The sequence below is a fragment of the Tamandua tetradactyla genome, chromosome 11 (genome assembly GCF_023851605.1).
Source record: "Tamandua tetradactyla isolate mTamTet1 chromosome 11, mTamTet1.pri, whole genome shotgun sequence".
Lineage (NCBI taxonomy): Eukaryota > Metazoa > Chordata > Mammalia > Pilosa > Myrmecophagidae > Tamandua > Tamandua tetradactyla.
Genome location: NC_135337.1, coordinates 6294989 through 6310535, shown reverse-complemented (window position 1 = coordinate 6310535; position 15547 = coordinate 6294989). Strand labels below are relative to the sequence as shown.

The 15547-nt window shown below is 34.6% G+C and overlaps 1 protein-coding gene and 1 non-coding gene across 5 annotated transcripts in view; one reads left to right on the top strand and one right to left on the bottom strand.

The window, feature by feature from the left end:
• Positions 1 to 15547, top strand: part of SYCP1 (synaptonemal complex protein 1) — a 188026-nt gene that overhangs the window by 147657 nt on the left and 24822 nt on the right. The gene's annotated exons all lie outside the window — the stretch shown is intronic.
• On the bottom strand, positions 11479 to 11585 carry LOC143651156 (U6 spliceosomal RNA). Its single transcript, XR_013159888.1, has one exon. It is a non-coding gene; the product is annotated as a U6 spliceosomal RNA (small nuclear RNA).

Genomic DNA, 15547 nt, shown 5'->3' with positions numbered 1-15547 from the left:
AGAGGCGGAAGAAACAATTATGAATTAGAGGACTGGACATCTGAAATCTGACACACAAAAGAAAATATAGGGAAAAGAATGGAAAAATATGAGCAGGGTCTCAGGAAATTGAATGACAACATAAAGTGCACATATATACATGTTGTGGGTGTCCCAGAAGAAGAGAAGGGAAAAGGAGGTTTAAGACCAATGGAAAAAATAATCACTGAAAATTTCCTATCTCTTATGAAAGACTTAAAGTTACAGATCCAAGAAGTACAGCATACTCCAAACAGAATATATCCAGACATAAATGCTCCAAGACAGTTACTAATCAGATTGTCAAATGTCAAAGACAAAGAGAGAACATTGAAAGGAACAAGAGAGAAGCAATCAGTCACATACAAGGGAAGACCAATAAGACTATATGTGGATTTCTCACCAGAAACCATGGAGGCGAGAAGGCAGTGGTATGATATATTTAAGATTCTAAAAGAGAAAAACTACCAACCAAGAATTCTATACCAAGCAAAACTGTCCTTCACAATAGAGGGGGATATTAAAATATTTTCAGACAACCACCGACAGCATTTGTGACTGAGAGACCAGCTCTACAAGAAGTACTAAAGGAAACACTACAGGCAGATAAGTACAGGCAGGAGAGAGAGGTCTGGAGAAGAGTGTAGAAATGAAGACTAACAGTTAAGGTAAAAGGAGAAAAAAATTAGATATGACATATAAAATACAAAAGACAAAAAGGTAGAAGAAACTACTGCCTTTACAGTAACAACACTAAATATTAATGGATTAACCCCCGTCAAAAGACATGGCAGAATGGGTTAAAAAAAAAAAGGACCCATCTGTATGTTGTCTAGAGGAGACTCATTTTAGACTCAAGGACAAACATAGGTTGAAAGTGAAAGGTTGGGAAAAGATATTTCATGAAACAATGACCAGGAAAGAGCTGTATTAGCTACACTAATTATCCAACAAATTAGACTTCAAATATAAAACAAAAGAGGCAAGAAGAACACTGTGTTAGTTGTAAAAAGCTGCCTAGATGGAGTATATCAAGACTGGAACAACTTTTGCTATAAGGTAATTTAATAAGTTTACAAGTTTACAATTCTAAGGAAGTGAAAGTCCAGATTAAGGCACCAACAAGAGGTTACCTTAATTAAAGGAAGGTCCATGGGATAGGAGCACATTTGTCAGCTTGGAAGTCATGTGGCTGGCATCTTCTGGTCCTTCCTCCTGGGCTCCATTGCTTTTGCTTCTCTGGGGATGGCTTCCATCACTTGGCTTCCCTTGGCACTCTCCAGGTTCTGGCTTGCGTGACATCTCATGGTGATGTCTGCTGGACTCCAGGCATCTCCAAACATCTGTGTCTGTTCTCCAAGTGTCTGTATCTGTGTCAGCTCTGCTGTGAAGTTTCTGTCAGCTCTGATGCTTCTGTCATTTCTCTAGGCTCTGTTGTTTCTGACTTCCTCCAAAATGTTTCCTCTTTTAAAAGGATTCCAGCAAACTAATCAACACCTATGTGCTGGTTTGAAAGGATGTATGTCCCCTAGAAAAGCATGTTTTCATCTAAATCCCATTTCATAAAGGGTGAATAATTCCTATTCAATACTATATGTTTGAAACTGTAATCAGATCATCTCCCTGGAGATGTGATTTAATCAAGAGTGGTTGTTAAACTTGATTAGGTGATGACATGCCTCCACCCATTTGGGTGGGTCTTGATAAATTTCTGGAGTCCTATAAAAGAGGAAGCATTTTGGAGAATGAAAGAGATTTGGAGAGAGCAGAGAATGCTGCAGCACCACGAAGCAGAGAGTCCATGAGCCAGCGACCTTTGGAGATGAAGAAAGAAAATGCCTCCCGGGGAGCTCCATGAAACCAGAAGCCAGGAGAGAAAGCTAGCAGATGACATCGTGTTCACCACATGCCCTTCCAGCCAAGAGAGAAACCCTGAACTTCATCGGCCTTCTTGAACCAAGGTATCTGTCCTTGGATGAATGCCCTTGATTGGACATTTCTATAGACTTATTATAATTGGGGTATTTTCTCAGCCTTAGAACTGTAAATTAGCAACTTATTAAATTCCCCTTTTTAAAAGCCATTCTGTTTCTGGTGTATTGCATTCTGGCAGCTAGCAAACTAGAACAACCTATCATCTAATTATCATGTTAATATCCACAATTGGGTGTGTCACCTTTCCCTGGAAAAAACATAATCAGAAGATTCCAACCTACAGTATTAAATCAGAATTGAAAGAACAGCTGCTCCTACAAGATTGGATCAGGATTAAAACATGGCTTTCCCGGGATACATAATATTTTCATACTGGCACAGACACTATGTATTAATAAAAGGAACAGTTCAACAAGAAGACATAACAATCATAAATATTTATGCACCAAACCAGAGTGATCCAAAGTATATGAGGCAAACAGTGACAGCACTGAAAGGAGAAGTAGACACTTCTACCATAATAGTTGGAGACTTCAATTCCCCGTTCTCATCAATGGATAGAACATCTAGACAGAGGATCAGTAAGGAGACAGAAATTTTAAGTGATATGATAGATTAACTAGACTTAATGCAAATTTATAGAACTTTGCTCCCCACAGCAGCAGGATACACATTTTTCTCAAGTGCTCAGGGATCATTCTCAAGAATGCAGTATATACTGGGTCACAAGCAAGTTTCAATAAATTTAAAAAGATTGAAATCATACAAAATGTTTTCTTGGATCATAATGCAATGAAGTTGGAAATCAATAACAGTCAGAGAGCCAGAAAATTCACAGATATCTTGAGACTAAACAAAACATTCTTAAACAACCAGTGGTCCAAGAAAGAAACTGCAAGAGAAGTTAGTAAATATCTCAAGACAAATGAAAAGGAAAACAACATATCAAAATTTATAGGATGCAGAAATGACACTGCTAAGGGGGAATTTTATTGCCATAAATGTCTATATTAAAAAGAAAGAGCAAAAATTGAGGAATTAACTGTTCACTTGGAAGGACTAGAGAAGAACAAACTAGCCCCCAAACAAACAAAAGGAAAGAAATAGCAAAGATTATAGCAGAAATAAATGAAATTGAGGACATGAAAACAACTGAGAAAATCAACAAAATCATAAGTTGGTTCTTTGAGAAAATCAGTAAAATTGGTGGATCCTTAGCTAGGTTGACAAGAGAGAGAGAGAGAGAGAGAGAGAGACAGACAGACAGAGGATACAAATAATTAAAATCAGAAATGGATGAGGAGACAAAACCACTGACCCCACAGAAATAAAGGTGATAATGAGAAGATACTGTGAGCAATTATATGCTAATAAATCAGACAATATGGATGAAATGCACAACTTCCTAGAAAGGCCAACACTGACTCGAGAAGAAATAGATGACCTCGACAAACCAATCACAAGTAAAGAGATTGAACAGTCATCAAGAAGCTCCCGAAAAAAAAAAGTCTAAGGCCAGATGGCTTCACATGTGAATTCTACCAAGCATTCAAGAAAGATTTAGTACCAATCATGCGCAAACTTTTCCAAAAATTGAAGAGGAGGGAAAGCTACCTAAATCATTTTATGAAGGCAGCATCACCCTAATACCAAAGCCAGACAAAGGTACTACAAGAAAAGAAAATTACAGACCAATTTCTTTAATGAATATAGATGCAAAATTTCTCAACAAAACACTTGCAAATGGAATCCACGAGCACATTAAAAGAATTATACACCATGACCAAGTGGGATTTATTCCAGGTATGGAAGGCTGGTTCAGCTAAGAACATCCATTAATGTAATATACCATATCAACAAATCAAAGTGGAAAAAACACATGATCATCATGTGAAAAACCCACAGCTAACATCGTCCTTAATAGGGAAAGATCTCAAAGTTGAGACCTATCTTCACACCTGTAGGAGCTAACAAAGAAGATCAAACTAAAGCAAAGAGAACAGAGGAAAGAAATAAAGGTTAGAACAGAAGTAAATGTAATTGAGAATTAAAATATAAAAAATAAAATCCTAAAATTGGTTCTTTGAAAAGATTAATAAAATCAACAAACCTTTAGCTAGATTGACACTTGAAAAAGGATGCAGATAACTGAAATCAGAATTGAATTTAGGACCCCACAAAAATAAAAGGGATTATAAGAGAATTCTGTGAAAAATTGTATGCCAACTAATTAGATTACCTAAACAAAATGGGCGATACCTAGAAGCACAAAATTTACCTACACTAACTCAAGAAGAGATAGATTTCAGTAGACCAATAACAAGTAAAGAGTTTGAATTAGTAATTAAGAATCTCCTCCCAAGAGCAGCCTGGGACCAGATGGTTTCACTGGTGAATTTTACGAAACATTACAGGTAGAATTAACAGTAATCCTGATGAAACTCTTCCAAAATCAGTAATCCTAATCAAACTCTCCCCAAAACTTCCTCCCTCATTCAGTGAGGCCAGCATCACCCTCATGCCAGTGTCAAAGACACTACAAGAAAATTTCAGGCCAGTATCCGCTATGAGTACACTTAGCTGCAAACATCCTCAGCAGAATACTAGCACACCAAATCCAGCAGCACATTAAAAGAATCGTGATCAAGTATGACTTATCTAAGGAATGCAAGGGTGCTTTAACCTAAGAAAATCAATTAATGTTTTATACTGCCTTATCTGAATGAAGGGAGAGAACAAAACAAAGCACATAATCATCTCAGTTGTTGCAGAGAAGGCATTTATCAGCACTCTTTCTTGATAAAAACACTTCGAAAACTAGGAATAGAAGAAAAGATCCTCAGTATGGTAAAGGGCATATATAAAAACCCCACCTAACATCACACTCAATGGTGAAAGACTAAAAGCTTCCTTCCTAAGATCAGGAGTAAGAAAAAATGTCCACTGTTACCAGTGTTATTCAACATTGCACTGATACTTCTAACCAGATCTGTTAGGTAAGAAAAAGAAATTAAAAGGCATCCAGATTGAAATGAAGTAAGTAAAACTTTCTTGATTGGCAAATGATATGACCCTATATATAGCAAAAATCCCAAAAAAGCACAACAGAGTTACTAACAGTAATAATGGAATTTTTCAAAGTGGCAAGGTATATGACAAACATCCAGTAATCAGCGGTGTTTCTTTCTACTACTAATGAACAATTTGAAGAGGAAATCAAGGGGAAAAATCTATTTATAATAGTAACTAAAATAAGTATCTAGGAGTAAATTTAACCGAGGATGTATAAAACCTATACACAGAAAATTGCAAAACATTGCTGAAAAAAAGCCCAAAGACTGAAATAAATGGAAGGACATCCCATGTTCATGTATTGAGAGACTAAATATTTGTAAGATGACATTTCTACCCAGTGTAGTTTATAGAGTCAACACAACCCCAATCAAAATTCTAACATCCTTCTTTGTAGAACTGGAAAAGCCAATTTGCAGTCAAAAGGCAAATTCATATGGAAGAATAATGGTCCTGAATAGGCAAAACCATCTTCAAAAAGAAAAATAAACTTGGAGGGCTCACACCTAATGATTTAAAAATTTGATAAAAAGCAATTGTAATCAAAATGGCATGGTATTGGCATAAGGACAGACCTATAGACCAATGGAATAGAATTGAAAGTTCAGAAATAAACTCTCACATCTATGGCCAGTTGATTGTTGACAAGGGTGCCAGGTTCACAACATGGAGGAAGCATAGTCTGTACAACAAATGATGCTGGTAAAATTGGATATCTGTATGCAAAAGAATAAAAGTGGACCCTCATGCATTTTTAAAAATTTAATTTGAATAGATAAAGGCCTAAATATAATAACCAAAGCTATAATTATCCTGGAAGAAAACCTAAGGAAACATCTCCTGGACCATGTGTTGGGCAATAGTTTTTTTCAGTCTACACCTAGAGCACAAGGAACAAAAGCACAAATGGATAGGTAGAACTTCATCAAAATTTAAAACATTTGTGCCTCAAAGTATCTTATTAAGAAAGCAAAATGACAGCCTACTCAGTGAGAGAGAATATTTGTAAAGCACATACATGATAGGGTTTAGTATCCAGAATATTAAAGAAATCCTTGAATTCAATAACAGAAAACGAAACAATCCAATTTAAAAATAGGCAAAAATGGACTTGAATAGGCATTTCTCCACAGAAGAAATATAAATTGCTAATAAAGACATGAAAAGATGCTCAACACCATTAGCCACTAGAGAAATGCAAATAAAAACCATGAGATACCAGTTCACAATCACTAGCATGCCCACTGCATAGGTATATGCCCCCCAAACTTGAAAGCAGAAACTCAAGCATATATTTGCACACCAGTGTTCATAGCAACATTATTTAGAATTGCTAGAAGTTGGAAACAAATGTTCATCCAGGGAAATATGCATAAACAAAATGTGGTAATACATACAATGTAATGTTATTCAGCCTTAAAAAGGGAAAAAATTCTGATACATGTGACTACGTGGATGAGCCTAGCAGACATGTTGAATGAAATAAGCCTGACACAAAAGGACAAAAGTATGATTTTACTGATAGGAAATAATTAGATTTTGCAAAATCAAGGAGTGAGAAAGTAGAATGCAGGCTACCAGGACTTGGGGTTGGGGTAGGAATGGGCAGTTAATGTTTAATTTATACAGAGGTTGGGGGGGTGATAGAGGTTTCGGTAATGTTTTATGGTGATGGTAGCACAATACTGTGTATGTAATTAACACCACTGAATTGTATATTTGAAAGCTATTAAAATAGGAAATTTTCATTGTATGTATTTTTCCAGAATGAAAATAAAAAACGTAGAACTGAACAGTATACAGAATGAAGACTAATGTAAACTGAGCTCCAGTTAATAACATAATTATAATAATATTTTTCATCATTTGGTAACAAAAGTGCCACACTTATGCAAAGATTTTTTTTAACTTTTTTTATTATATGGTATAACATACATGCAAAGCAAAGAAATAAAAAAGCAGTAGTTTTCAAAGCACTCTTCAAAATGTGGTTACAAGATAGATCCCACAGTTTGTCATGGGCTACCATATGACCCTCTCATATTATTCTTTCTAGCTGCTCTAGAATATAGGAGGCTAGAGGGCTTAAATACTTTTTTTATCATCACAATTGACTTTATTTTCCTTCTTTTTTTGTGAACAATAACATATATACAAACAACTATAAATTTCAAAGCACAGCACCACAATTAGTTGTAGAACATATTTCAGACTTTGATGTGGGTTATTTCACAATTTTATGTTTTTACTTCTAGCTGCTCTAAAATACTGGAGACTAAAAAAGATATCAATTTAATGATTCAGCATTCATATTCATTTGTTAATTCCTATCTTCTATATATAATTCCACCATCACCTTTGATCTTTCCGTACCTCTCTTTGGGGTTGTTTGGGTTATAGCAATTCTGAATTTTTGATATTGGAAGGGTCTTTGTCACTAATATGGGGCAGAGAGATGGAACTATCTGATGTTCTGGAGAGGCTGGGCTAGGTTTCAGGATGTAAAGCATTTATAATAAGGAAAACTATGTGTTTGAGGAAGACACATGGGAACTCTTTCTGTGTGTCTTTTCTGTAAACCTACAACTTTTCTAATAAAAAATAAAGGAAGGAGGGTGGTACAGTGGTGGCTCAGTGGCAGAATTCTCGCCTGCTATGCCGGAGACCTGGGTTCATTTCCCAGTGCCTGCCCATATTAAATAAATAAATAAATAAATAAATAAATAAATAAATAAATAAATAATAAAATAAATGAGGGAGAGTTTAACATTCCTGCTAAACAAAAGCTCAGAGTGTTCATTACTAGTAGACTGGCACTACAAGGAACTCTAGAGGGAGTTCTTCAGGCTGATTCTAAAGGGCACTAGCAGGAGATCTAAGATGCATGAAGACATAAAGTTCTCTGTTAAAGGTAGCTACATGGATATTTTTGAATTTATGGTTTGAATGTCCACTTTTCAGCTCTTACAAGATGTATAATGTAAATGCTTAAGAAATAATGATTAATGTATGTATGCTTTAAAGTACATAATGTATAAAAGAGAAAATCTTGTACCAAAAACAATATAAAGGTAGGTGAGTGCTGGGGTATAACAACATGGTTTTTCTGTGCAATTCGAAGCTAAGTTGGTGGCACATCAAAAGTACATTTGTAGATATTTACAATTTTCTTTTGTAAAGAATTCGTGGATTTTAATTTAAGCCCCATGGTAACCACAAAGAAAATATCTGAAAAATATACACATAAGGAAATGAGAAGGGATTCCAAAGAGATTATTACAAAGGATTATATAATAAGGAAGGCACTAAAGAAAGAAAAGAGGGACAAAAATGTATATGGTTTGTGAAATCTAAATAACAAAATGACAGAAGTAAATTCTGCATCATCAGTAGTTACTGTAAATGTAAATGGGTTAAACTTTGCAGTCAAAAGTCAGAGATCATTGACTGGATAGCAGTACATGTCCAAGTATATGTTGTTTATAAGAGAGTCACATTAAAAAGAAAATTACAAGTAGGTTGAAAGTGAAAGAATGGTTTCTGTCAACCTATAACTTCTTTAATAAAAAAAGTGGAAGGATGAGAAAAGTAGTCTATACTAATATGGTATTATGGGAATGTATATACTAATATCAGACAAAATATTCTTCAAGTAAAAAACTATTAAAAGATACAAAGAAGGATACTATATATTGATTAAAAGTTCAAGTAATTAAGATGATATTCTATCTATAAATAGTATGCACCTAACAACAGAGCCCCAAAATGTATGAAGAAAATATTGATAGATATGAAGGAAGAAATAGATAGTTCTACATTTATAAGTAGGAGACTTCGGTAGACTATTTTTAATAATGGCTAAAACAATAGCAAATTGAGGAATTGAACAATTCCACTAGACTTAAAAGTCATGCATAGAATGTTGTACACAGCAACAGCACAGTGCATATTTTTCTTGAGTGCATATGGATCATTATTCAGGATAGATCACACCATAAAACAAGTTTCAATAAATTTAAAAAGATTGAAATCATACAGAGTATCTTCTGCTACTGCAATGGAATGAAGTTAGAAATCTATAAGAGGAAGAACTGGAAAATTCACAAATATGTGGACATTAAGCAACACAATCATAAACAACCAGTGGGCCAAAGAAGATATCATAAGGGGAATCAGGAAATATCTTGAGGCAAATGTAAATGAAAACCCAACATAGCTAGAATTATGGAATGCATCAAACACAATACTGAGAGGGAAATTTGTAGCTCTAAATGCTTACCTTAAAAAGGAAGAACAATCTCAAACTAGAGGCCTGGGGAAACTAAAAAAGAAGTTTTTCTAGTTTCTGCAAGAGCTAGATTTTCTAATTCTTTCAGGAACTAGATTTTCTTTATCATATTTAAGGAAGTTCCCTTTATCATATTTAAGGAAATTCCCTTCTTTTCCTAATTAGTTGAGCATTTTTATTATTTAAAAAGGTGTTAGAAATTGTCAAATGAGTTTTCAGTGTCTACTGAGATGATTCTGATTTTTTTGTCATTTATTCTAGTATGGGATATTTCATTAGTTGGTTTTTTTGGATGTTAAATCCAAAGAATCTGCATTCTTAGGAAAAATCCTACTTGGCCCTGTTGTAGACTAATCTTTATTTGTTGCTGGATTTGTTTTGCTAATGTTTTGGTAGTGTTTTGTGTCTATAGTCAGAAGCGATATTGGTCTTCAGTTTTCTTTTCTTTTTTTGGGATGGTCGTGGCTGGGTGCATGGGCCTGGAATCAAACTCAGGTCTCCCGCATGAAAGACAAGCATTCTACCACTGAACCACTTTAATTTTCTTTTGCTATATTTGTTCTCAGGCTTCATATATTTTAAAGAATTCAGTGTGAAGCCCTAAAGCCAGTGTGCCTATCAGAGAAAATAAGCTGATTATACATTTTTGTTATTTTACGAATTTATATCAGCCCTCATTTTCTCACTCACTCAGTCTTATGAGGGGAAAGGAAAGGATTTCATGATTTGGTATAGACCATGTATAGGGTGATGAGAGAGGGTTAGGGGAAAGGACAAAATTTACTTGGTGTTCTCAATGAATCTCTTCTTTTGGTGTTTCTATTCCTTTAGGAAAAGTTTTCTTTTTAAAAAAATTTTTCTTTTGATCTTATTTCCAATATGTTCTCTTTTTTGGCAAGGATAATTAATTCAGTGTGACTGTGGTCATTGTCCTTTCTTTTTCCAGACTAAAATATTTTAAGCTTGAGACTTTTTCTTGAGTTTAAATCTCTAGACATTTGTAAAGGAAGTTTTTTCCTGTACTACATACTTATCCCTTCAAACCTCTTCTCACCAAATCTGGGGATATTAGTGACAGTTGTCCTTTTTATTATATATACCTTCGTTTTCTTTCACTAACGTGTGTAAGTGGTGACAAGATTAGGAGCTACCCCTAGTAGGACCAGATCAATATAACAGTACTTCGTGATTTTTCATCCTGAGCCTCACTAGAAACTGAGATTATGGCATGAGGTTGTACGTATCTGTTGTTGAATTTATTTTTTTGCCATTAAGCATTTTTCTTCTCTCCCTCCCTTTATCTCTTCCTTCCTTCCTTTTTGTCAAGTTTAAAGGGAGGAGGATTTTGTAATGTAGCACCACTCTAACATTTTTATCAAAGGTATGATCTACTACATTAAATTTTAAATTTTTGTCCACTTAATATACCATTGTATATATTTTTTCTGTTTCATACATAATGAGCTGAGAGAAGGAGTTAAAGCTTTTACTGCTATTATCTGTCTCCTTTCCCTTGTATTCTCAGCCAATCTTGCTTTATGTGTTTTGATGAATATAATTTATTGTATAAAATTTTATGCTAATTAATTGTTCCTTGGGGAATGTGTCCTTTATCTTTATCCTTTTTGAATTGCTGTTATCCTTCTTATATTCATGTTTTGACACTCCTTGACTTTTCACTTGTTTATCTAATGTTTTTATCTATTTTAATTTACCTTGACTGAGTCTGTATTCTGAGTCTTTTTTCCTCCAATAGGTTATTTTTTCCTGATTGTATTTACATTTTGACATAATGTGTATTTAATAATATTTTTGTCATCTCATTTTAAATTTCATTTTAGTACATATTTTCTTTTCTTTCTTTTTATCCAGGAGTGTATGTATGTGTTTTACTTTGGTTGATTTGTAAGATGTATGTAGTCTTAATTTTAATTACTTTCTGGTTACCTTTATAGTTTTACATAATATTCTTAATACTTTTTCCTACCTACTCTTTTTCTGCATTTACATTTTGATAGCTATTGTATTATCTTACATCTTCAAGATTTCTAAAAACTTCCATTTTTTAAAACTTTTTCATTGTATAATATAGTATTTTATTTGTATAATATACAAAACAAAGAAAGAAAAAAACTATAGTTTCAGAGCACTGTATTTTTTTAAAAAATAATATGGAACGCTTCACGAATTTGTGTGTCATCCTTGTGCAGGGGCCATGCTAATCTTCTCTGTATTGTTCCAATTTTAGTATATGTGCTGCTGAAGCAAGCACCTCAGAGCACTCTTTAACAAGTAGTTACAGGACAGATCCCAGAGTTTGTCATGGGCTACCATACCATCATTTCAGATTTTTCCTTCTAGCTACTCCAAAACATAGGAGACTAGAAGGAATAAATTTTTTTTTTATCATCACAATAGACTTTTTTTTTTCTTTTTTGTGGAAAATGACATGTATACAAAAAAGCAATAACTTTCAAAGCACAGGACAGTTAATTGTAGAACAGATTTCAGAGTTTGTTATGGGTTATAATTCCACAATTTTAGGTTTTTATTTCTAGTTGCTCTAAGATACTGGAGACTAAAAGAAGTATCAGTTTAATGATTCAGCAGTCATATTTGCTTGTTAAACCCTACCTTTTCTGTATAACTCCACTATCACCTTTGATCTTTTATCCCACTCTTAAGGGGTATTTGGGCTATGGCCATTCTAACTTTTTCATGTTGGAAGGGGCTCTCAGTAATACGGGATAGTGAACTGGAACCAGCTGATGTTCTGGAAAGGCTGGGCCAGGGACCCAGCTAGAGGTTGTAGATTTCTGGGAAGTTACTCTAGTGCAGGAATCTTTGTAGAATTGTATATATTGCCCTAGGCATCCTTTAGGATAGGCTGCAATGGTTTTGATTGTGATATGGCAAGTAAGTTATGATAGGTAGCAGTGTCTCACTGAAGCTTGAATGAGGGTGACCTCCAGAGTAGCCTCTTAAATAACTCTATTTGAACTCTCTAAGCCACTGATACTTTTTAGTTAAACTTCTTTTCCCCATTTTGGTCAGGATTACATTGTTTTTTAACCACAGTTTCTGCATCTGTTTAACTTGAGCTTTATATTTACATGTATTCAATTCATCTTTTATGTGCACCTTTTTCTTATTTCTCAACTTTGATCCCAGTGAATATGACAGTCCTCAGTTTTCCATATAAACCTATTGGTATGAACAATATATTGATGACATTCTTAGCTTCCCATTAATATAGATTGTTCTTGTGGGACTCACCACCCCTACATCATTCAGGTTTTAGTTGGATCTTGATCTCTGCCCAGGGTTGTATTTTTTTTGTTTATTATCTTAATATGGGAGGAGAATTTCAAGGTCTTCCAGCTGTTGACTTCCAACCTTAAAAGCTCTCACTCTGTGAATCAGAACAAATACAGGGATTATGCCAATAATAATTATGCCAAATCTGAACTGTACATTCAGATTTAAATAAATGACCACTGCATAGGTTATGGTCCTGTGGGCTCACTATGAGGTAGGCTCATATTAAATTCCAATTATCAGGTGACCCTAATAAACGTGCACTCTGATTATTGGGAATAGTAACACTATGGGTCCCAGAGAATTGATGTTAACTTAGAATCAATGTCCAATTCCCCAGAAGTCTTAGTATTTCTCTTCCCAGTGCACCAGATAAGTAGAAAGGATATGTTTGTGATATTTTTACAGAATCCTTCCACAAAAGTACAAGCTTCCTTTTTATTCAAAGGATCATAGTGTTTCATTTTTGTTTTTTTACCATTTTTAAACAATTTTTATTCACACACTATACAATTAATTCTAAGTGCACAATCAATGGCTTTTGGTATAATCACATAGATATGCATTCATCATCACTGTCAATATGAGAACATACCATAGCCCTTATATCCCCCTATTATTAACAGTTAGCTGTGATATGGTGACTTTATTACAATTAATTAAAGAATATTACAATGTTACTGTTAACTATAGATCTTAGTTTGCATTAATTAAAATTTTTTCACTTTTTCACCATATAATATAATAAAGCAAAGAAATAAAAAAAAGCAATAATTTTCAAAGCAGTCTTCAGCAAGTAGTTACGGGACAGATCCCAGAGTTTGTCATGGGCTACTCTACCATCTTTCAGATTTTTCCTTCTAGCTGCCCCCGAACATCTGTATACCACTTGTTTATTGATTCATCTAATAATGGACTAGGTTCCATGGAAATTCTATTTTCATCTTTCTGTAGAGATGCCAAACAGGTTTCCACAGTGTCTGTATCATTTTACAATGCCATTAGCAATATCAGGATTCCTATTTCTCTGTATCTTCATCAACATTTAGTATTTTGGGCTTGCTTAATAATAGTCATGTAGAGGATGGAAAGAAGTTATCACATTTTGCTTTTTTTTTTTTGTTTTTTGGCTTTTAAAAAGGGGAATTTAATAAGTTACAAGTTTACAGTTCTAAGGCCATGAAAATGTCCCTATTAGAGCAAGTCTATAGAAATGTCCAATCTAAGGCATCCAGGGAAAGAAACTTGATTCAAGAAGACCAATGAAATTCAGGGTTTCTCTCTCAAGTGGAAAGGCACATGGCAAACACAGTCAGGGATTCTTTCTCATCTAGAAAGACACATGGTGAATACACTCAGGGTTTCCCTCTCATCTGGAAAGGCATGTGGCAAACATGGAACATCTGCTGGCTTTCTCTCCAGGCCTCTCATTTCATGAAGCTCCCCAGGAGGCATTTTCCTTCTTCATCTCCAAAAGTTACTGGCTGGTGAACTCTTTGCTTTGTGGTTCTGTGGTGTTCTCTGCTCTCTCAGAGTCTCCAAAGGTTGCTGGCTCATGGCTCTGTGGTTCTCTTGGCCTCATGGCTCTGCTCAGCTCTGCTGTGGCTTTCTCATTGTTCCCAGAAGGCATGCTTTCCGAAAAATGTCTCTTCTTTTATAGGATCCTAGTAAACTAATCAGGGCCTATCTGGAACGGGTGGAGACACGTTGCCACCTAATCAAGTTTTGTTTTTCTTTGTTCATTTGTTTTTATTGATACAACAGTGTACAAGCACATACGTTCTTAACATATGAATATTCCATATATAGTATACAACCGACACTCACAATATCATCACATAGTTCTATATTCATCACTTTAGAACATTTGCATCACTCCAGAAAAAGAAATAAAAAGAAACCATAGTGTTTTAAGTTTGATTTAGGTCTTAAATTTGGGCATAGAGTTGTTATTGTCTACTGTAGAGATTCAAGTCAATCCTGTGTTTGCCAGACTTAGAGTATTTTGATTGTTTGGATTAAATAGGGACTTTAATGGACTGTACATCTCTCTTGATCTTAAAGAACGCATGATCAGTTATCCATCACCAAACATACATATTTGTGTCTGAGCTAATTCATACTTCAGAAACACAAATGATATCAGAATAAATTGTATTAAAATCTCTAGACCAACAAGAATGAGAATCGTAGAGACAGTGCTGTTGTGAGATATGCTTTCTCACTCCTTTACCTTTAAAAAGCAAGGTATATATATATTCTGGCAAATGAGAGTGAGTTTAATAGTACCACTTTAGAGAATATACTAGTATATTCTATAGAATATATAGTATATATAGTATTCTAGAAGATAGCACTGCAGCCCCTTAAGTATACTCCAGTTGTCAACATAGCTAAAGATCTACCATTGGTGGGTGATTGAATACATAAAAAGAATAGTTATTACTGTTAAAGCAGCTTATTTACAACTTACTCCATAGTGAAGTAAGTTCTCTGGTCAGGAGCGCTACTATGGGAGAGATACCATGGGGTATACAGGCCATTCATGATAAATACTGGCATGGACATCATTGGCAGGCAAGGCAAGTTTGACTGCCTGAAATTCTGCATGCTGTGAGACTTTCCCTTCTCTAAGTTCTTTATGGCTGTTTGGGTCTGTAGCAATTCTGTTCTATAGGAGGCTGTCATATTATACACATATATCTTCGTTTCTGTAGGACAGACTTAAGCTGGTTTTCCCCCTTACTGATAAACTAGAAAGCCTACTACTCTCCTTGCTATTTTTTATCTTGACTGTTTCTATATACGCACTCTACTACTCTCCAACATCCAATAAGTGATGTTTTATTCCCTAAGTTTTTTATAATTTATATTTATCATATGATTACCTTTGCTTTTCAGTCTTTTTCTTTGAAT